A 22,599-nucleotide genomic window follows, 5' to 3' on the forward strand; every position below is an offset into this window, starting at 1 on the left:
CACAGACAACTCACGTGCCAATATTAACAACCGCACGGACAATTCACTTCCTAATAATAACAACTGCACGGACAACTCACGTGCTATTAGTAAGTCTATACCACATAGAAAGTATATATACAACAATACATGTCCATGAACAATGGATGTCAAATTACATACTCATGGACTGATATAAGTGACATGCTAAGGTGTATTCCTGTGTGAAGCTATTACCATAGCTAAAGAAATTTCATCACAAAAATAGCAATTATCATGGTCAATCAGGGGATCCTATATTTAACCTCTAACATGATCCAATTAACTCACAAAGGGGGTACAAACATAAGAAATATAATAGCATGAGGGTTATCAATCAATTCAAGTAATGTCGTATCCTAAGCACTATTCCAAGCATGGAAAATACCCGGTGCACGCACATGGGCTAAACCCCTCACATGTGCGACACCCATAGAATGTAGCTATCACTTATAACTTATGCAACTAGTGTCTCAACCAAGTTTAAGTAATATACTTACCTCAAGCAAGCCAAATCGATACTCTAAAAATGACATCCTACATAAATCGAATCTGAAAGCTCGAACTCAGCCAAAAATAACTCAATAACATCAAATAATGCCATAGGAATTAAACCAGAGCGATAAAGGTTGAATTTTGAATCAAATACTCAAAGTCAACTGGGCCCGCACCCTTGAACCTGACAAAACTCAAAAATCCTGAATGCCCATTCTAATATGAGTACAAATATATGTGTTTCATCAAAATCCGACCTCAAATCGACCCTCAAACCATCAATGTTCAATTTATAAAAGTTTTGCCAACATCCCCAATTTTTCTTGTTTATATTCACCAATCAAACTCTAAAATTAAGGATGGAATCATGAATAATAAAAAAAATTGAGGCAAAAAAACCTACCCCAATCTAAGTCGTGAAAATTCCCTCAAACATCATCCAAATCCGAGTTCTCAATCTCAAAATGTGATAAAATAACTCAAACACTCGAAATAGAGTACTTAAGTCCACCCAGGGGTTCCCGTCGCGATCGTGAAGCGTAAATCAACAGCTTCCTCTAGAAGACCCTACGTGAATGCTACCACTAGGACACAATCATGATTCATCAATCACCTAAGCCTACACGAACACGATGCTTTCCCGCAAATGCGAAGGCCAAACCACTTGACCTCTCCAGCCTGACACAAACCATACGTGATCGTGACCAACCAACGCGAATGCGAAGCTTTAGCTCCCCTAATATCGCGATTGCAACATCCCCACCACAAACAGGATGAAGAAAATACTTCCAGCCACCAAACACACTCCGCGATCGTGATTCTACATCCACGATCGCGATGAAAACCAAAAAACCTACAACTCTAAATATGATAGAAATAGTTCAAAACTCATCTGAGATGCACCTGAGACCCTCGGGACCCCATCTGAACATATCAATGAGTCCCAAAACATAATACAAACCTAATCGAGGCCTTAAATCACACAAAATAACTACAAAATTATGGATCACACCTTAATTCAAGCTTAATGAACAAATCCAAATTTTTGAAATTTGAACTTACGCCGAACATGCCTAGACAAATCGGAATGACCTCAAATTTTGCACTCAAATCATAAATAACCATACAAACCTATTCTAAGGCTAGGAATCCCAAATGGACATCAATAACTACAAAGTCAACTATGGGTCAAACCTATTAACTCTCCAAACATTCAAACTTTCAACTTTCGACAATTAGCCTCAAAATCATCTAGGAACAGCGGAACTCAAATCCGGGCATATGTCAAGTCCAAAATCACAATCCACTACTAATGGAATCATCAAAACTCGTATCCATGGTCAAATACACAAAAATTAAATTCGGTCAACACTTCTAACTTAAGCTTCTAAGCTAGGAACTAAGTATTCTAAATCAATCCAAAATCTTTCCGGAACCAAACCAACCATGCACGAATCTTTGTAATACATCTTATGAATATATTAAAGACCTCAAACCACCAAATAGAATGCTAATGCTCAAAATGACCGGGCGGGTCATTACATTTTTCCTCACTTAAACTTACATTCGTCCTCAAAAATTCCACGAGCCATTCCAAAGCCCTCAAATCACTATATAAACTCACTATACAAATACCCATGGGTGATCCCACATCACCTTAATCTATATAAGCCCGATAACATAACCTAACTAAAGATTCTTTTTACACCTTAGTCCATAAACCTTAGAACACAATCTATAACATCTAAAACTCATTAGACCCTATTCTCACATCTATACACTGAATATGTTTAAATAACCTGCATCGAGCCATAAGCATATTCCAAGATAAAATTACATGATGTACCACAAAACTCATATACTCATAGTAATATCTTCGGACCACAATAGTTGCTCATTAGTAAATATGGTGCCGATAACAAACTTCAAATCAAATAAAACCTTGTTCTAATCTTTTGTACACTACTGATGATGAAAGAAACATGTAGGGACTCATAACCACTCATTAGATCAATAAGCCATGGAGCTCTCCAGCCCAACAAGAACTATTGCCAAATTCAAAGTTGGCTAATGACATTCCTCTCGAAGCGTACCTTATCCAAAGCCGAGTGCACTATTTCCAGGTCTAATAACCTCATCCCACCCAGCACAAGATATTTAATCGATAGGTCAGACCAATTGACCCTAGTGCCATATACGATGCAATCCATGCACCAAACAAGAAACAACTCAAATATAACCAAGGATGAAAGAAGAAACAAATAAGAGAACTATCTAACCAGTTCATCAAATACAACCACCAAGGCACAACGCTATGACTCCATACCACAAGGGAGAAACAAAACACACAGGTTAAGAACAAAGGATAATATCCCAACTTAACTCTGCCATGGTGTGTAACCAGATCCAAACTTACCAGTCCATATGGAATACCCTTGCTAAAAATCTCATACTCATCAAACACGTGTGTACCAACAGCAAGCACGCGAAGCGCATGACCATAACCATGGAGAAACGGATAGAACAATATACCACAAACAGAAAAAGCACGACTGAGGTGCAATAAGTAACTCAACATCCCCAAGAGCCATCTCACTCAAATCTCACCACAAGGTCTAAACAGAACCATATCGTACGTCTGAATAGTTAGTAGTCTCGCAACCCATCGTAGCATAAGAGAATGGCACATGGAACATATCAGGACACAAATAAGATCAATGCTAGCCAATGACACACTCCTCAATAATAGTTGTGTTGAGTAAACAAACCCGGTCCAATGTAGAATATATATTCTAATTAGGCCTACCAATGGGCCCCCAAATCAATTCCAATCTTCCCGAAATAGGTAAATAACCTTTTATAAATCCACAGTAACCTATCCATAACACATACTATCAGCTTTCTTACTCTGAACATATCTTTATAGTCTATAACAAAGGAATAGTCTGCCTCTAGGAACTTCCAGTCTCCAAATACTAAGAATAAAAGAATCTCCATATCTGATCTGCAACTCCCCCACTCAAATGACTGACATATCTCTCATACACAATTATCTCACGAGAAACACTCACATGAATCTTCTGCACCATATAGAAAAATTTGAACATCAGCAGTCAACAACCAAGTGATTACTGTAATACTAGTCCACCAGATAGTGTCAGCATTCTTCTAAACATCTGAAACTGTCCATGCCATCTTGAACTCACGACCTTGCCTTCAAAACTGAATTGTTACCTTGTAAATGCATATCTCAATCCCATATGGTGCACTGCATCTATCATGCCATCATATAAAAAATATGAGAATCTCATTATCAACTCTGAATCACAAACAGGATACACACTCCATCAGCCAGAAACCTTCCACTTGACCCCATCCTAGAGGAAAAATCACAACACGCAACATATTTCTCATACATGTAGAAAACATCTATCTCAAGCCATGGTCAACACCATCAAGAACTCTTTGAACCCATTTGCAGGTAACCAAGCCCTCAAAACCGAATCTCTCTAACTCAACCAAGTCACGCAGATCGCCTTACCCAAGAGTATTGCCACAAAACACTTGTAAAGCTTCACCATACCAAAGGAACTGATCACTTCTATTACTATGCTGATCCAAGCCACTACTAATCTGACCAATTTCTTCGAGTTCCTCTTGACTTGCCTTCAAGTTAACACTTTTCCTTTCCAGTACACTAGGGTCCTTAATCAAAGCTCACCCTAAGAGATACTAGCATAAAATCACGTCGTCCTAAGGCCCATAAGCCATTGTATTCCCTCTTAAGCACCCAATAGTACCACAATCGAGATGCCCACTCTGAAGAGATCTTCTGTGAAGTTGAAGCTAATTCTCTAACCTCTCTAATATGAAATATAGAATCAATAAAGATAAATAAATACCGTATGTCTCGACACCATCCAATGCAAATATCAAATCTTATCCATATACAAATCTGGGGAACCCTTAAATGCAGAGTACTTATTTGGCTTGTTTAAGGTAAGTATCTTGCTAAACTTTATATGGGAAATACCCCTTAGGATTTGTCCTTATTTTCCTATTAGTATTATGTGAAAAGGGATGTATGCATGAAGTGACAAGTGTGTACACGTGTTCTATGTATGGCTTGTGACCAGATTAGACAATACGTTATTAATATACATTTATTTGGTTCATATTTTATATGAAACATGCTTAATTACTTTAGAGCTATGTGAACATGATCAATGCATTTGTTCTAGCCATAGTAATACTTTATATGTCCAACACCATCTGCATTTTACTATTTTTATATCATTCTGCACCTTGTTAATAAACTATGAGTTTATACCTTTGATGAAAGTTTGGCATGATTATTCTGTTATTATTGTGGCACATGTGTACATGTTGAGGTGGATTTTTTGGGTGTTAGCACGAGGTTATTATCGTGCGATTGTGATTGTGATTTTGTCAAGGCTGAGTGATACGTGTGGCTATTGTAATTTTGTTAGCATGGAGTGATACAGGTAGCTATTGTGATTTAGTCAGGCCGAAGTGGTACGGATGGCTATTGTAATTTTGTCAGGGCGAAGTGATATGGGTGGCTATTGTGATTTTATTAGGATGGCTATTATTATTGTGATAGTAATGTGGGCACAGGGTGCCATATGTGTATGTTCTATTTGACGACTTGTTGAAGCTGAGCATTTACTTGCATTGAATTGTTATCACTTGTTCTGAAGAGATTGTTTTTTTTGTTTTTCAGTTACTAGTATTTGATATATTGCACAGGTTATTTAACTAGTGAGTATCACATGACATGAATCTCGTCACTGCTTCACCGAGGTAAATCTTCATATTTACCGGGTACCGACTGTAGTGTACTCATACTGCACTTCTACATATTTTTGTGTTATTCAGGTGTTGGAGGCAGCAGACCTAGGCAATGAGAGCTTTCATTAACTGCAGAAATTCAAGGTAGAGCTGCATTGACTGTCACAGTCCCTTGGAGTCCTATCCTCACCTAGATACTTTCATTTTTATATCCGAACAGTATTGTGTTTTAAGATATTATAATGTATTCATTTAGAGCTCGTGAATCTATACTACCTAGTGTGAGCACGTGATTTTTGCCCTATATGTATTACTCCAACAAATTCAAAACAAAATAATTTCTGCCAGTGTGTGCAATTTAGGGGATTTTCATGGCATTTTCTGGTAATTGTTTGCATTTGTCTGTGCATTTTTATTTTTATTTTATTAATGAAAATTGTAAAAAATATGTTGCGTTTGCATTTAGTATTTAATTTTACATTTTAGGATTAATTGACAAATTAGTTATTTTATAAAATGGGAAAAATCATAAAAATAGTTTATTTTGAACTTTTAATTTTTATTTTGAATTTTGGTAGTTTTTCCTTTAATTTGGTTTTTAATTATTTGTAGTAACAATTATTAGGGTTAATTAATTTAATTTGGTTTAGGATTTAATTTAAGTTTTAATTTTAATTTTGGAAAAAAGAAAATGATTTTTAAAAGAAAATGAATTGAAAATTAATGGAAAATTGGAAAAAATTGAAGAGATAGAATTGGGATGCCTTCAGTTAAAAGTACCCAGGCCCAAAGCCATTTTCCCCGTACCCGTCCGTTTGACCCAGGCCCAGACCATCCAACCCGGTCCAAACCCCCCAGTACCATACGACGCCGTTTCGGCAAGCTTGATCTGGGCCGTTGATATCGCCTAATCCAACGGATCAGAACTAGGGGGGTTAATATATATATATGTCCAAACGCACCCTACCCCTCCCCCTCATTTCATCGTTCCAACACCCCCGTCTATCAGAGAACCCAAGCCTAACCCTAGCTGAGCCGCCCCTAAATCCACCACCGTCCAGTGGCGGCACCACCTCCAAACGCCACCACAACAACACCCCATGACCCCCTCACTCCCCTCTTTCTAAATTCCGAACCAATTTCCTTTGAATCTGCCTGGAGCTCCGCAAATCTTGAATTTGAGGTCAACCCCAAAAGTTCAAAACCACTTTTTTATCAATCCTGGTACATGCATGGTCAGAAGGCACCGTTCTTCGAGTTTTGAAGTTCGGATTCAAATGATCGACCTTAGCTTTGTTAGGGTTCTTGTCTCCGGTGGGTTTCGAGTCTAAATCGGTAAGCTCTTTTCTTCTCTTATCTGCTCTTCCTTTTTGGATTGTCTTATTCTCTTCTTCCTCCCCTTTTCTTTTGCTTAATCTTCTTATACCAGTCTGGCTGAAACTCGACTAATCTCTCGAGTTTAGATTGGTCTTCTGGTCAGTGTCCTTCTCTTCTTCGTGAAAGTTTGCTTTCTGATATCTTTAGTCCGTTGTGTCAATAGCATGGATAACTCTCTGATCTTGTTTTCTGTTTAGCCATCCAAGTTATTTTTAAAATTAAGTTACTTCAACTGAGTTAAATCCTTGCCTAGTCATCGTTAATTGATCAGTAAGTTAGTAGATTTGCTTTGAAATCATTGCATGTTATCATGGCCTGTAGATTTTTCTTTTCAAATAGATAAGTGTTCGTCTGGGCTTTGGTTTATCTTTGGTCCATTTGGCAAAAAGCAGCCTGTCCAAATTGGTTTGGGTTCTTGGGGTAAATTCAGCCGTGGGTTAATTTGACCCATGTCTCATTTGGGGTTTAAGGTAAATAATAGGGGTATGGGGGTTAGTTTGGGTAGTCTTAGTGAGGAAATCTATTTGTAACTATCTGGGAAGCTTCTAGGAAGCTGGGGAGGGGACTACTTTGCAAAATCTGAATTTAAACCAGGGGTGTTTAAGCTAAAATGGAAACTAAAAAGGGACTGAATGGCAAAAATGTATCTCCTTGGGTCTGCCCTATTTGCTTGCCTATAAAGGCATCTTTTCCTTGCCATTCAAGGCAGAGATTAGAGAGCTGAAATTCAGAAAAGGCCAAACGGCTGAAAATTAGAGTAAAAATTACTGTTTCATTGAAATTCACTCTGTAATTCCTGCATGTTTTCAAATCCTGAAAAGAGTTTCTGATTGATATAGTCTTAAAATGGACTGAGATTGGGTGTTTGAGGTTTAATTTTGAAATTGTTTTGGGTATTGTTCAAGTGGGATTGTTTTCATTTTGTTTTCAAGTTCATCTTGGTTGAGCTTGTGCTGCTGGTATTGGTCTGCTACTGTTCAGTTGCTGATTCTCCATTTTCGGCTTTTATTTTCGAATTCCAGGTACAAGTTCTAGACCTTCATGATGTAAGGTTTGATTCAAGGATGAAATGGAAGCACCATTATGTTTTAGTTCTTTGTTTCTTTGCTTGATGTTTATATTCCTTCATTTATTTATAGTATAGTCATAGTTAAATTCTCTTTAAATATTCGAATTCTCATGCTATAACTAGTTGTGAACTGTGGAGACTATGACATATTTGGATCTTGTTGTTTATTTAGTTTTAGTGTTATAGGTCAATTTTGCAATCCTTGTTATCTGTATGTAGAAGTGTAAGCTTGAGATTCATATAGCAATTTGGACGAACCTTAATAATTGAGCTATGTTGTTCACAAAGTATGGAAGTCATCAGTGGTTTGATTTATAAAGGTATTGTTTCTGGTCAAGTGTTTTCAAGGTTGCTTCATGTTTAAATATTAGTTTAGAATTAAAAGTTTGAAATATTATGTGAGCATGCTTAGTTTGGATTAGCTGTTTCAATTCAAAATGTTCAATTAATGGGCTAAAGCTCAGAAGCATTAGTCTATCTTGGTGTTGATTATGAGCATGTTTGAGTTAGATTTGTTGTTTGCCAACTCATAATGGTTAGTTGATAGTTAAAGTTCAGGAATAAAGGGTTAGTTTTATTTCATGTTTCACCGAGTTGCTTAATTGAAGTGCAGCAGTTAATTGTACATTGAGCATTTTTGCTGAGAATGGTTGGTCACCTCAGGCTTGAATAATCGAGATTCGGAAGTGGGGGGGTCAATTCCATCTTATGTTTCATGTATTATCTTGAATTCTTTACAGTCACTCCACTGTGCACAAAGGGCGAGTCTGAACCTGGGCCTAACGATGTCCCAGTTAATGAGATCAGGGCCAGTAATTCAGATAATTCGGATGCGTTGCCTGCGTAGGGACTTGATCTGGAGTCCCGCACCTGTCGATGCCCGTTCTCTACGGTTTGGGCTTGCGTTGGGCCTGTATCAGGGCAGGCCAGGTCTTTTGGCAGTAGGGCCAGCCTTTCGAGCCCAATGCCCTTTAATTCCACTCGCAGGTCTTCCGAGAAACATGTCTTCCGAAATTTTAGTCTTAAAAGCATTGATAATTTTGTCCTCTAATTAATTGAATTCTCACTAGTTACATTACGAAGTGAGCCATATTGGATAATATAAGTGGCTTATGGTCCTCCAAGTCTAGTCCGAGTTCCCTTTTAAAATTGGAATTGAGGGGTCGTGCCAAATAAAATCTTCAAATGCATGCCCTTCGCTTAGTTAATACTTTAATTCTTAGAATTCGAGGCGTGTCATTTAACGAATTTTCCATGGCCCTCGTAAAGTTAAAAACGCGTAGTTGCTTTAGGGCGCGTTAGTTAATAATTTTTACTTTTTAAAACTCGGGTGCGTATTTCATGTGACCCAAATCAAATCTTAAAACATTGAATAAGATATGTTCCAGATTGCGGATGCATTTCATGTGGCGCAATCCAAAGGCATGTTTTAAACGACGTTCAATCTTTTTTAAAAATCAATTAAAAGCGATTAAAAGGTTAAAATTGCACATAGGTTCAAAATATTCTAAAATCAGATTATTAAGCCAAATATAACAGTTGAGCGACCATGCTAGAACCACGGAACTCGGGAATGCCTAACACCTTCTCCCGGGTTAACAGAATTCCTTACCCGGATTTCTGGTTCGCGGACTGTTAAAACAGAGTCAATCTTTTCCTCGATTCGGGATTTCAACCGGTGACTTGGGACACCATAAATCTCCCAAGTGGCGACTCTGAATCTTTTAACAATAAATCTCGTTTCGATTGTCCTTTAATTGGAAAAACTCTCTTTATATATACTCCTTTACGGGGGTGTAGGTAAAAAGGAGGTGTGACACCTAGTTCTGGGGAGATGTTTTGATTCTATTTTCGCTTTTATATTAATTTTTGTCTTATTATATCATGTCTTGTGAAATCAATTACTGTTAAGTGAGGCGTAATAGGTCTTAGAAATTAGGTATTACCACGACTCCTATGGTGAAATTTGGGTCATGACAGTGTCAAAACCACCCACACTGTTAAACCTCATGTCTACCTCATCAGTTAAAAACTCCAAAACATCTTAAAAATTCACGTGAGTGCCTATAATTGGACCAATCAATCTGCCCCATTTTTAATCACGAACCTGCCCGACCCAAGTTCTTAACCCAAATCCTATCGGTTAAAATTCTATATCTAAACTCTGGTTCTTTTTTCTCTCGGAATCTGGTGGTCAACGCAGCAGAACAAAGCTTCACCAATTATTCATGAATGAGATTCCTTTTTTTTCTTCTTTTTTGAGCTAAGAATAAAATCATGGTAGTTGGTTTGTCAAAGAGTGGACAGTGACAACTGCAACTTAAAGCAGAAACCTTTTATATAAAACAATTCATGAATGTGATTCTAGGAGATGACTAAGAGACACATTATTAGTACGAAATATAGAAATTAGAAAATCGCATCTCTTCATGTGTAGACATTTCAGCAACCTCCAATGGTCCAGAAAGGATTTCAATTTCTAAAGTACCAAATAAGTCATCCGTCCTACCATATTTACTCTCCTTATAAATGAAAGGTGATATCTCCATAAGCACTTATACCCAAATTGAATAACTTTGATTGGAATGCAAAGTGGAAAATATTTTATTTTGGTTTGTCTTTTTATTTTATTTTGCGGTACTTCAAAAATATTCTTGATAAAGTATCTTTTTATCCCTTAATGAGAGTTAGATAAGGGGTTTTAACCGATGGCATTTGGGTTAAGAGGTTGGGTTGGGTGAGTTAATGATTAAATATGTGTAACGACCCGATCAGTCATTTTGTGTACTAGCTTACCTTTCTGTATTCCGAGAATCTTCCTACCTCTATTTGGTGTTTCTTAATCTGCATGCATGGTCCCAGGGGCGGATTTAGGGGGGCGCAAGGGGGTTCACCCGAACCCCCTTCGCCGAAAAAATACACTGTATATATAAGGCAAAATCTGTTTTTTACCTCTATATATTAAGTTTTGAACCCCCTTACCACAATCCAAAAGTGTAGTTTAGTGGTCAAGGGGTTCAAAATCTACATAAGGTCATGAGTTCAATTCCCACTAGATACAATTTTTTTTTTTGAACCCCCTTCGTGGAGATCCTGCCTCCGCCACTGCATGGTCCGTGTCATTTTCCGAAAAGTCTTTACGTAAAATTTTGAAGAAAATATAATTTTTGAGTTTAAAAAAGTGTAAAGTTGACCACGGTTAATATTTTTAGTAAACGACCTCAGATAGGTATTTTTGACGATTCCAGTAGGTTCGTATAATATTTTTAGACTTGTACTTACTTTTGTTTGGGGTCAGGTGGCCCGAGTACATTCCGACGCATTATGTGAAAAATTGGAAATTTTGGTTTTAAACTTGAAATTTTTGAGTTTTGATGATCAATTCTTGTTTTTTGATGTTATTTTAGTGATTTGAGTGAGAGAGTGAGTTTATATGATGTTATTACACTTGTATACATGTTTGGTTTGGAGCACGAGGGGCTCGGTTGATGTTTGGATGCGTTACGAAATGATTTTGGATTGTTGAGGAATTATTGGTGCATCAGGTCTGCAGATCTCGCATTTGCGGAGCTTTGATCGCAAATGTGAGACTCACATTTGCAAGATAATGCTCCCATTTGCGATATTGGGAAGGGGAAAGAAGACTTCGCAAATACTAAGTTTGAGGCGCATTTGCGATAAGTGGGAGGATCGCATTTGTGACTCCGTTGTCGCATTTGCGACACTGGTCTGATTTGGAAAGCTTAGAAAAGGCGAAGTTTGGACAGCATTTGTGAAGGTGGAGTTTTCGCAAATGCGAGGTATATTTCGCATTTGCGGTATATGTGATACTCAGACACTATTCGCTTTTGCAAATATCGGTGCACTTTTGCGAACACCGCAGTTGCCAACAAGTGTCCGTAATTGACCTGCAGTTGGGTATAAGAGGGAAAAATTGGGACTTAGCTCATTTTACACCATTTTTCAATCCTAAACATTCTAGAGGCGATTGTTGAAGAACTTTTCTTTCCAAATTCATTGATAAGCATCTTTAACTAGTTTTTAATCAATTTCAATTACTTTTCATGAGTTTTTAACATCAAATCTATGAATTTCAAAGTAGAAATTGGGGGGTTCGGGTAGAATTTAGGGATTTTGAAAAATGGATATTTAGACCTCAAATTGAGATTGGATTTTAAAACAAATTGCATACCCGGGCTGGAGGTTGAATGGATAATTGGGTTTTTATCCAAAACTCAAGTTTTGACCAAGCAAGCCGAGGTTTGACTTTTATTGACTTTTGAGATTTTATCCATGATTGAACTTTTATTAATTGGGGGTGTTTTCTATAGCATTGTTTGACTTCGTTACATGCAAACTGACTAGGTTTGTAATGACCCGATCGGTCATTTTACTTTCTAGATCTCTGTTCCCCTAATTAATAATCTCTGTATATGTTTTTACTATTTTATGACTTGAATGGATGGGTTGTTAGGGTTTGGAAGGGCTCGGGTTGAAATCGGACCACTTAATTCCTTAATTGTGGCCTAAGGTGGCCAAGACTGACTTGAGTCAATATTTTGAGTAAACAACCTCCGAATTTAGATTTGATGGTTCCAATAGGTTCGTATGATTATTTGGACTTAGGCGTATATTCGGATTGAGTTTCGGCTGATCCGGGAGAATTTTGGCGCTTAATGTTGAAAGTTGATTCATTGAAGGTTTTCTAGTTCTTTAAATTTGATTTAGAGTAGACTTTGGTGTTATCGAGGTTCGTTTGGGAATTCGAGCCTATGAATAGTTATGTATGGTGATTTATGAGTTGTATGCAAAATTTGGTGTTATTCTGATTAGTCTAAGTATGATTAGGCGTTTGGAGCTAGTTGAGAAGTTTGAAGTTTATAAGTTGATTCAATTTAGTTTTGGGGTGCGATTCTTAGTTTTGTTGTTGTTTTACATATTTTGAGGGTTTGAACAGGTCCGTATTATATTTATATACATTTCATTACAATTAGAAGGGGTCCCGGGTGGCTCGGATGTATTTGGACCGCCCGGAACTAAGTCCAAAACTATTGATATGTTGGTTCTGGTTTTCTTCTTCGCGAACGTGGAGGTCCTCTCGCGTTCGCGATGAAGAATTTGGAGACTGGGTGATTTTGCTCTTCGCATTCACGAAGAAAGGGATGCATTCATGGAGGCTTGGAACCAGTGGCCTTCGCATTCGTGATTGCCTCGTCACATTTGCGTTAAAGGCCTAGGTCTGGGAAACTCAGTTGCCCTTCACGTTCGCGAGTAGAGGCCCGGCGTTCACAATGAGAGGGCGGCTCAGTGCATCACGTTCGCGAGAGACTTCTCGTTATCGCGAATAAGAGCTTCCTAGGCCTGGGAGCTTTGCCTTCACGATTATGAGGCCTCTTCCGTGATCGCGAAGAAGGGTCAAATGGGCAGTGACTTTAATAAAAATGGGACTTTGGCCATTTTGTTCGTTTCTCACATTTCTTGGCTGATTTTAGAACTTCTAGGAGAGGGGTTTTCACCTGGCTTTTGAAGGTAAGTGATTTTTATACAATATAAGTTAAATGCATAGATTATGCGTAGATTTTAGCATGTAAAATGTGGAAATTTTAGGAGTTTGTCGGAAAACCAAGGTTTTGATAAAAATGGGATTATACCACGAAAATGGTTATGGAATTGAGTAGAAACTATATATTTGTGTTCATGGGTAACAATTATTTACAAAAGGTTTTGAAATTCGGGCACGTAGGTCCATGGGTGAATTTTAGGAACCTTTTAAATTATGTTGGGCAATTACTCTAATAGTTAAATTATGAATTTTCGAGCACATATTGATTAGTTTGTACAACACTTGGCTAGTTTCGGATTGCGTGGCATCGATTTGAGGCTTTAGTGCGAATTGTGGACCGGAAAGTGGGCTTGAAATCGAGGTAAGTCTCTTGACTAACCTTGTAAGAGGGAATTAACCCATAGGTACTTAAATTATTATTTGCTACTAATTGTGAGTGTTATATATGCACAAAGTGACGAGAGTCCGTACGTAGCTAAAATTCATGTTATGTCCAGGTAGACATAGGACTTTATCTTGCAATTCTTGCACTATTTGAACTCAACTTGTTAGTTTCATTACCTGTATTATTAAGTAAAATTTTATTAAAGATTATGTTAGACCGAACTTCACCACTTAGAGATTTAACAGAATGGTGAATTATTGATGGAAAATTCAAAATTCTTTTATGCGCTTGGAATCTAGAATATTGTAGTCTTTTACAGTGAAAGAAGTTGGGACGGGCCTTGGGTTGTAAACACGAAATTCGTAATCCGAAGAGTTTTTCTATTCTTGTGGATCAGTCTGAACGCCTCAGCAATATTATATATATAATATTATGTGATGCATCGATGGATCGGGACGTACAACCTCGGTAGTGTATGTACACAATTGTTATGGATCGGTCTGTATGATCTTGGCATAACTCGTACGTGTTGTCGTTAGGAGTCCGAATATATTCGATATAACCTTCATCACTTGAGAATTGTAAATACATGTTGGCCTTTACTTGTGCATGTGATAGTTGGAGACTTTTAATCTGTTATTTTTTTGAATAACCATTTAAATTATTGTATCTTATTAAATTATTGTCATTGTATTTCATGCTTATTTATAATTCTTGCATGTTATGTATATTGAACATTAGTAAGTGTTGATGTTGATCCCTCGTTACTACTTCTTAGAGGCTAGACTAGATACTACTGGGTATACATTGTTTACGTACTCACGCTACACTTCTACACAAATTGTGCAGGTTCTAAGGCAGGTACATCTGGTGTTCATCCAGGCGCACACATGTACTACCCGGAAACCTAGTGGTGAGCTGCTTCTCATGCTTCGTTCTACAGCACCTGGAGCCTCCTCTTGTTATATTTACTGTTTCTGTCTATTATGCACTTGTGATACCATATTTTGGGAAATTTTGGTAGATACTCATGGTTTTGATTATTAAATTCACTATAGATACTCATGGTTTTGATTATTAAATTCACTATGTTTCTCTCATGTTTAGTTTATGTTTTATATTACTATGATTACTTACTATTTGTTTATTTATTAAATAAAAAATAAATCAAAGACTTTAATAAAATATTAAAATGAGCAATTAAATGGGTAGTTCGTCGGTTGCTTGCCTAGTGGCGATGTTGGGCGCCATAATGGTCAATAGTGGAAATTGGGTCATGACTAGGTTTTGATCGTTTTGAGGATTATTTCTATGGAAAATGGTATTGGATTGTGGAAATTATTTCGAAATAAGGTAAGTGCCTCCAATGACCCGATAGGTCATTTATAGTTTTAACCCTTAATTATGTATTTTAAAACCTTGAATAGTTACGTTTAACCTTCCTCGATTTGTGTGTAGAGTGCGTGTCTTTTTCCGAAAGGTTTTTACGTGAAAAATTAATTAAAAATGTGAAATCAGACTTTAAAAAACTCATTTTAGTTGACTTTGGTCAATATTTTGAGCAAACGGATCTGGGACTGTATTTTGATAGTCTTAGTGGATCTGTATCATGATTTGAGACTTGGACGTATGCCCGAAATAGAATTCAGAAATCCCTAGCTTGAATTATCGCAATTTGTTGAAAACTAGAAGTTTAAAGATTTAAAGAAATTCCAAGTTTGACCGTAGCTTGACTTTGTTGCTACCGGGTCCGGATTCTGGTTTCGAAACTTGGTATAAGTTCATTATAATATTCATGACTTGTCTGCAAAATTTGGTGCAAAACGGAGTTGATTTGACATGATTTGGACGTCCAGTTGTAAAATTGAAAGTTCTTATGTTTCTTTGAAAATTTCATTTGTTTTGATGTCCGATTTGTAGTTCTAGGTGTTATTTTCGTATTTTGATTGATCGAGCGAGGTAGTATGATGTTTTTGAACTTGTGTGCATGTTTGGTTTGGATCCTGACGAACTCGGGTGAGTTTCGTATAGGCTGCGACTGTTTTTGAACGTAGAAATTTCTGGTTTTTGAGCTTCTGTTGTCACCTGGTGCTTTGTACTTCGCGATCGCAAAGGGTAAACTGGGGCTGGGGTGTTTTTCTTCATCGCGAATGTGATATCTTGGTCGCAAACGCGGAGAATTAGGGGATTTACTCTTCGCGAACACGACTGGCTTCTCGCAAATACATTTTGTTGAGGGATGTGGGAAGGGGACATGTGGTTTGTCTACACGAACGCGAGCACTGGTTTGCGAATGCGAAGGCCTGGGGGAGAGCCTTCGCGAACGCATAGGCCATTTTGGCCGTAGTGTATCGCGAACGCGACAGGCCCTTCGCAAACGCGAAGAAGGCCTGGCACCCAGACCTTAAATATTTCCAAACACAAGATTTCACTCATTTTCACCATCTTTTCATTAGATCTCGACCTAGAGGCGATTTGGAGAATAAATTTCATAATCCTTTCATAGTTATGGTACTTTAACTTATTTTCTTCCATTTCCAACATCACCCATTAATTTCTAGCCTTAATCTTTGTTCTTCCATGGTAGAAAACTGGGAATTTGGGAAGAATAAAGAGTTTTTGCAAATTTGGGATTTAGACCTCAAATTAGGGTCGAATTTAGAAACTAATTATATAATCGGGCTCATGGAGAATGGGTAAATGGGTTTTGGTCCGAATCTCGGGGTTTGACCAAGCGGGATCGGAGTTGACTTTTGTTGACTTTTTGGGGAAAGTGTAAAAACCTTAACTGTATGTACTTTAATTGATTTTTCTAGCATAATTTGATGTTATTGAGTCGATTTTGGTTAGATTTGATTGGTTTGGATACGGATTCTAGAGGACAGGCCTCGGTAGAGCTCTAAGTTGATTGCGGAGTGAAGTAAGTGTTGGGTCTAACCTTGATTTGAGGGAATAGGAACCCTTGAGCTATATGCTATGTGAATTTCATGTGTAGCGGCGTATATGCGAGGTGACGTGTGTCTATACGCTATCAATTACTTGTTCCTGTGTCTACCCGTACTTCATTAATTATATCATTTCATGTCTTGACTGTTACATGCTCTAATTACTTCTTATGCCTTAACTTGCTACTTGTCTTTTATTAGTCTCGCATCGTCTTCGCTTCTTTTGAGAAGAAGTCTATTCAAGCATAAGGTCATCGTCTCCTCTCTTTCTTTTGTTTAATTAGCTTCTTCGATATAGACTTGTGGATAGAATTGAAAGGGTGGTGATGATTGTTCCTAGAATCATTTTAAATATTAATTTATTCCATGTTTCTATGCTTAACTGATAATTACCTTATTTGTCTTACTTGTACCCTTTAATTGCCATATATTTTACTTGGCTTGTTGCTCAGTGTTAATTGTTGCCTTTCATAATTTGGTACTAGATTCCTTCTTGATTTGTAGCTTTCATATTTGTTAATCGTAAAAATTCTTGTGATTCGGGTTGTTAAAGTGATTGCACTTGTTGATTTATTTATCGATCAGGTTGCACGCCGCAACAGGTGGAATAAGGTTGGATTTATATTGATACAGTGAGATTGGATTGTGCACCGCAACAGGTGAAATAAGGGTGGATTGATATGGTGAAATAATGGAGATTTATGAATTTTCTCTGATTATGGTGGGATCGAGTTGTACGCCTTAATATATGTTTACTTATTATTATTGATATTTACATGGTGGAATAAGGGAGAATTGTGTTGTGCGGTGGGATCAGGTTGTACGTCGCAACAGTTTATGTGATTTACATTCCTTGTTGTATTGTGTTGGATTTGGTGCATTTGTACGAGACTTCGAGGATTGGTATTTCTGTATTTACTAATTTTTTAGGCTTGAGTTATTTTTATGAGTTAACTGCCTTATTTTTTGTATTTTCCTTTCATGTCATTATTTTTATAGTGCATACAGGTTATTGTAAGTGGCCCTCCTTAGACTCCTCACTACTTCGATGAGGTTAGGCTCGGCACTTTCAGAGTACATAGGGTCAGTTGTACCCATACTACACTCTGCACTTCTTCTGCAGATTTTGGAGTCGGTCTCAGCATCGGTCCGTAGATTGCTCAAGTTGGCTATCAGTACGGAGACTTGAGGTACAGTGGCTCCGTGTTCGCAGCCCCCTAAAGTCCCCTCCCTCTTTATCTTAGCTGTGTATTTTCTTTCAAACAGCTTTAATTTTATTCAAACCTTTATCTGTACTATTCTAGTACCTCGTGCACTTGTGATACCAGATTTGAGGATGTATTTACATATTTCAGTTGTTATGGTTATCCGCACTTTATTTCGGTTCCATCTCAGTCATTTCAATAATTGGCATCATTTAAATTTGATTTCTTTAAAAATTGCTTAAAATTAATCTAACATTGGCTTAACTTGCAAGTGAAATGTTAGGCGCTATCACGGTCCCGAAGATGGGAATTATGGGTCATAAAAAGTTGGTATCAGAGCACTAGGTTACCTAAGTCTCACGAGTCATAAGAAAGCTTAGTAGAGTCTAGAGGATCGGTACGGAGACGTATGTACTTATCTTCTAGAGGATATGAAGTTTAGGAATAATTTCACTTCTATTCTTCTTTGTCGTGCGACTTTATTTTATCATTAATGATTGAACTCTTCTATTCATGTTTTCTCGCAGATGGCGAGAACACGTACTACATCTACAGCTGAGCAGTAGTAGGAGCCCTTAGTGGCAGCTCCTACTAGGGGCAAAGGTCGCGCTAGAGGCCGAGGCAGAGGCAGAGCTCAGCCTAGAGCTTGAGCACCAGCACCAGCAGTGGAGCCTCAGGTAGATTTTTATGAGGAGGTTCCAGCTCATACTGTACATGTTGGACCAGCTCAGGTCCTGGAGGGATTTATAGCCACTCCAAAGCTTTACAATTCTCTAGTCCATTTGGCGGACCTTATGGAGAGTGTGGCCCAGGCCGGTACATTTTCGGTGGCACCAGCCGTCTCTTAGGCTGGGGGAGAAGCATAGACTCTCGCTAATCACATCCCGGAGTAGATGGCTCCCCTATATCAGACTCCAGCAGCCCCGCCAGCTGGAGTGGCTCAGCCGGTTATTGCAGCACAGGCCGGTGATAGGCCCGCCATGTCTTCTAAGGCTTTGTTGAGATTGGACAAGGTTACCAAGCTCTTTCCAGTTCACTTCAATGATGCACCTTCTAAGGACCCATACGATTATCTAGACCACTGTCATGAGGTGCTGCGGAACATGAGTATAGTTGAAACCAATGGGGTCAATTTTGTTGTGTTTCAGATGAAGGGTTGCGCCAAGAGGTGGTGGAGGGATTATATGTTGACCAGACTAGCTGGGTCGCCTGCACTTACTTGGGATCAGCTCTCACAACTATTTCTAGAGAAGTTCATCCATATTACCCTGGGAGAGGAGTACTGCAGGCAGTTTGAGCGTCTTCAGTAGGGTAGTATAACTGTTACCCAGTACGAGACTCGTTTTGTGGACCTAGATCGCCATGCCATTATCTTGCTTCCTACTGAGAGGGAGAGAGTGAAGAGATTTATTGATGGACTCACTTACATTATCAGGTTACATATGGCCAAGGAGACCGGGAGTGATATTTCCTTCTAGGCGGCTGTAAATATTGCTAGACGGATCAAGATAGTTCGTGCTTAGGAGAGAGGCTAGGTGTCTGATAAGAGGGCTCATCATTTTGGTGGTTTCAATGGTGCCTCATCTGAAGGCAGGGGTGCTTTTGGTAGAGTCCACCCTCCCAAGCCATTTCAGTTAGCGCTTCAGGCATCTCACAGTGCTTCAGGGAGTCGTGGTCCTTATGTGCCTTATTTTGGGAAACCGACCTATAGTGCACCATTAGCTCCTATTAGTGCACCTCTAATTCAGAGCTATCGCTGGGTTTATTCGGCCCGTTTGGTTCAGCTTCAGTTTCAGCAGCCACAGCAGCAGGATTGGTGCTTTGAGTGTGGTGGTATTAGGCACATCAGGAGGTCATGTACGTGATTATTGGGCGGCATGCCACAACAGAGTTCTCATGCTATGGTTCGGGCATCGGTTTCTCCTCCACTTGCTCAGCCAGCTGCGAGCAGGGGTCAGGCTGCCAGGGGCGGGGGTCGGGCCGTTAGAGATGGAGGTCAGGCCGTTAGAGGTGGAGGCCAACCAGCTAGAGCCTATCCCTGAGACGTAGTTCCTAATGGTGGGGCCCAGTCCCAATTTTATGCTTTCCTATCTAGGCTTGAGGCTGAGTCATCTGACGCCGTTGTCATATGTATTATTCTAGTTTGCCATAGAGATGCTTCAGTTCTATTTGATTCGGGCTCTACTTATTCCTATGTGTCATCCTATTTTGCTTCATATCCGGTTATAACTTGTGATTCTTGGAGTGTCCATGTGTATGTGTCCACGCCTATGGGAGATTTTATTATTGTAAATCGTGTCTATCATTCGTGTGTGGTTACTATTAGGAGTATTGAGACTAGCGTAGATCTCCTACTTCTTAATATGGTAGATTTTGATGTCATCTTGTGTATGGATTGGATATTACCTTATCATTCTATATTGGATTGTCACACCAAGATGGTGACCTTATCCATTCTGGGCTTGCCTAGATTAAAGTGGAGGTGAACTCTCGGTCATTCTACCAGTAGGGTTATCTCTTATGTGAAGGCTCTACGTATAGTCGAGAAGGGTGTCTAGCTTATTTGGCTTATATTCTCGATTCTAGTGCGGAGGTTCCTTCCATGGATTCAGTACCAGTTGTTCATAAGTTTCCTGAGGTGTTTCCTACAGATCTGCTGAGGATGCCACCCGATAGAGATATTGACTTCTGTATTGATTTGGCTCTGGGCACTCAGCCTATTTCTATTCCACCATACTGTATGGCCTTGCCAGAGTTGAAAGAATTGAAGGAGCAATTGCAAGATTTGCTTGATAAGGGCTTCATTAGACCTAGTGTCTCGCCCTGGGGAGCGCCCGTGTTGTTCGTACAGAATAAAGATGGATTGATGAGAATGTGTATAGACTATCGACAGTTGAACAAAGTCACTATCAAGAACAAATATCCGTTGTTGAGGATTGATGATTTATTTGATCAGCTTCAGGGTGACAAAGTGTTTTCAAAGATTGATTTAAGCTCTAGCTACCATTAGTTGATGATTAGTGCATCAGATGTCCCTAAGATAGCTTTTTGGACTCGGTGTAGGAATTATGAATTCCTAGTTATGTCATTTGGGTTGAGAAATGCCCCAGCAGCATTTATAGATTTGATAAACCGGGTGTTCAAGCCCTATTTGAATTCCTTTGTGATTCTATTCATCGATGATATCGTGATCTACTCCTGCAGTCGAGAGGAGCATGAGCAACATCTTCGGATTGTACTTCAGACTCTGAGAGATAGCTAGTTATATGCCACGTTTTCAAAGTGTGAGTTTGGTTAGACTCAGTCGCCTTTTTAGGGCATGTTGTATCTGTAGAGCGCATTGAGGTAGATCCAAAGAAGATTGAGACAGTTCAGAGCTGGCCTAGACCTACGTCTACTATAGAGATCCGGAGTTTCCTAGGTTTGGCGGGTTATTATCGTTGGTTCGTGGAGGGTTTTCATCTATAGCAGCTCCATAGACCAGATTGACCCAGAAGGGTGCCCCATTCAGATGGTCGGATAAGTGTGAACTGAGCTTTCAGAAGCTCAAGACTGTTTTGAATATGGCACCAGTGTTGGTGTTGCTTACAGGTTCATGATCATACACGGTGTATTGTGATGCATCTCGTATTGGGCTCGGTATATTATTAATCTAGGATGGTAGGGTCATTGCATATGTGTTACGGTAGTTCATGGTTTATGAGAAGAATTACCCTGTTCATGACTTAGAGTTGGTAGCAATTGTTCATGCGCTGAAGATTTGGAGGCATTATCTTTACGGCATGTTATGCGAGGTATTCATCGATCATCGGAGTCTACAGTATTTGTTCATACAAAAGGATCTGAATTTGAGGAAAAGGAGGTGGTTGGAGCTGTTGAAAGAATATGATACCACCATTTTGTATCATCCCGAGAAGGCCAATGTGGTAGTCGATGCCTTGAGTAGAAAGGCAGTGAATATGGGTAGCCTTGCATACATTCTAGTTGGGGAGAGGCCGCTTGCATCAAATGTTCAGGCTTTAGCCAATTAGTTCGTGAGGTTAGATAGTTTAAAGCCCAGTTGTGTTCTAGCTTGCACAGTCGCTCGGTCTTCCTTGTATGAGCGCATCAGATAGCATTTGTATGATGATCCTCACTTGTTTGTCCTTAAGGACACGGTGCGGCACGATGGTTCCAAGCAGGTTACTGTTGAAGATGATGGTATTTTGAGGATGCAGGATCATATTTGTATGCCTAATATGGATGGGCTTCGTGACTTGATTCTTGAGGAGGCCCACAGTTCCCCGTATTCTATTCATTCGGGCGCCTCCAAGATGTATCAGGACTTGTGGCAGCATTATTGGTCGATAAGGATGAAGAAGGATATAGTTGCATATGTAGCTCGGTGTTTAAATTGTCAACAAGTTAAGTACGAGCATCAGAGGCCTGGTGGTTTGCTTCAGAAGATAGATATTCCTAAGTAGAAGTGGGAGCGTATCATTATTGATTTTGTTGTTGGACTCCCACGGACTCAGAGGAAGTTCGATGCGCAATGGGTCATTATAGACAGGTTGACCAAGTCAGCACATTTCATTCTAGTGGTAGTTACCTATTCTTTAGAGCACTTAGCTAAGATCTACATCCACGAGATTGTCCGTCTTCATGGCATGCTCGTGTCTATCATTTCTGATTGAGGTACACAGTTCACATCGCACTTCAAAAGGGTATTACAACATGAGTTAGGAATGCAG

This window comes from Nicotiana sylvestris, chromosome 5, assembly GCF_000393655.2.
Source record: "Nicotiana sylvestris chromosome 5, ASM39365v2, whole genome shotgun sequence".
Lineage (NCBI taxonomy): Eukaryota > Viridiplantae > Streptophyta > Magnoliopsida > Solanales > Solanaceae > Nicotiana > Nicotiana sylvestris.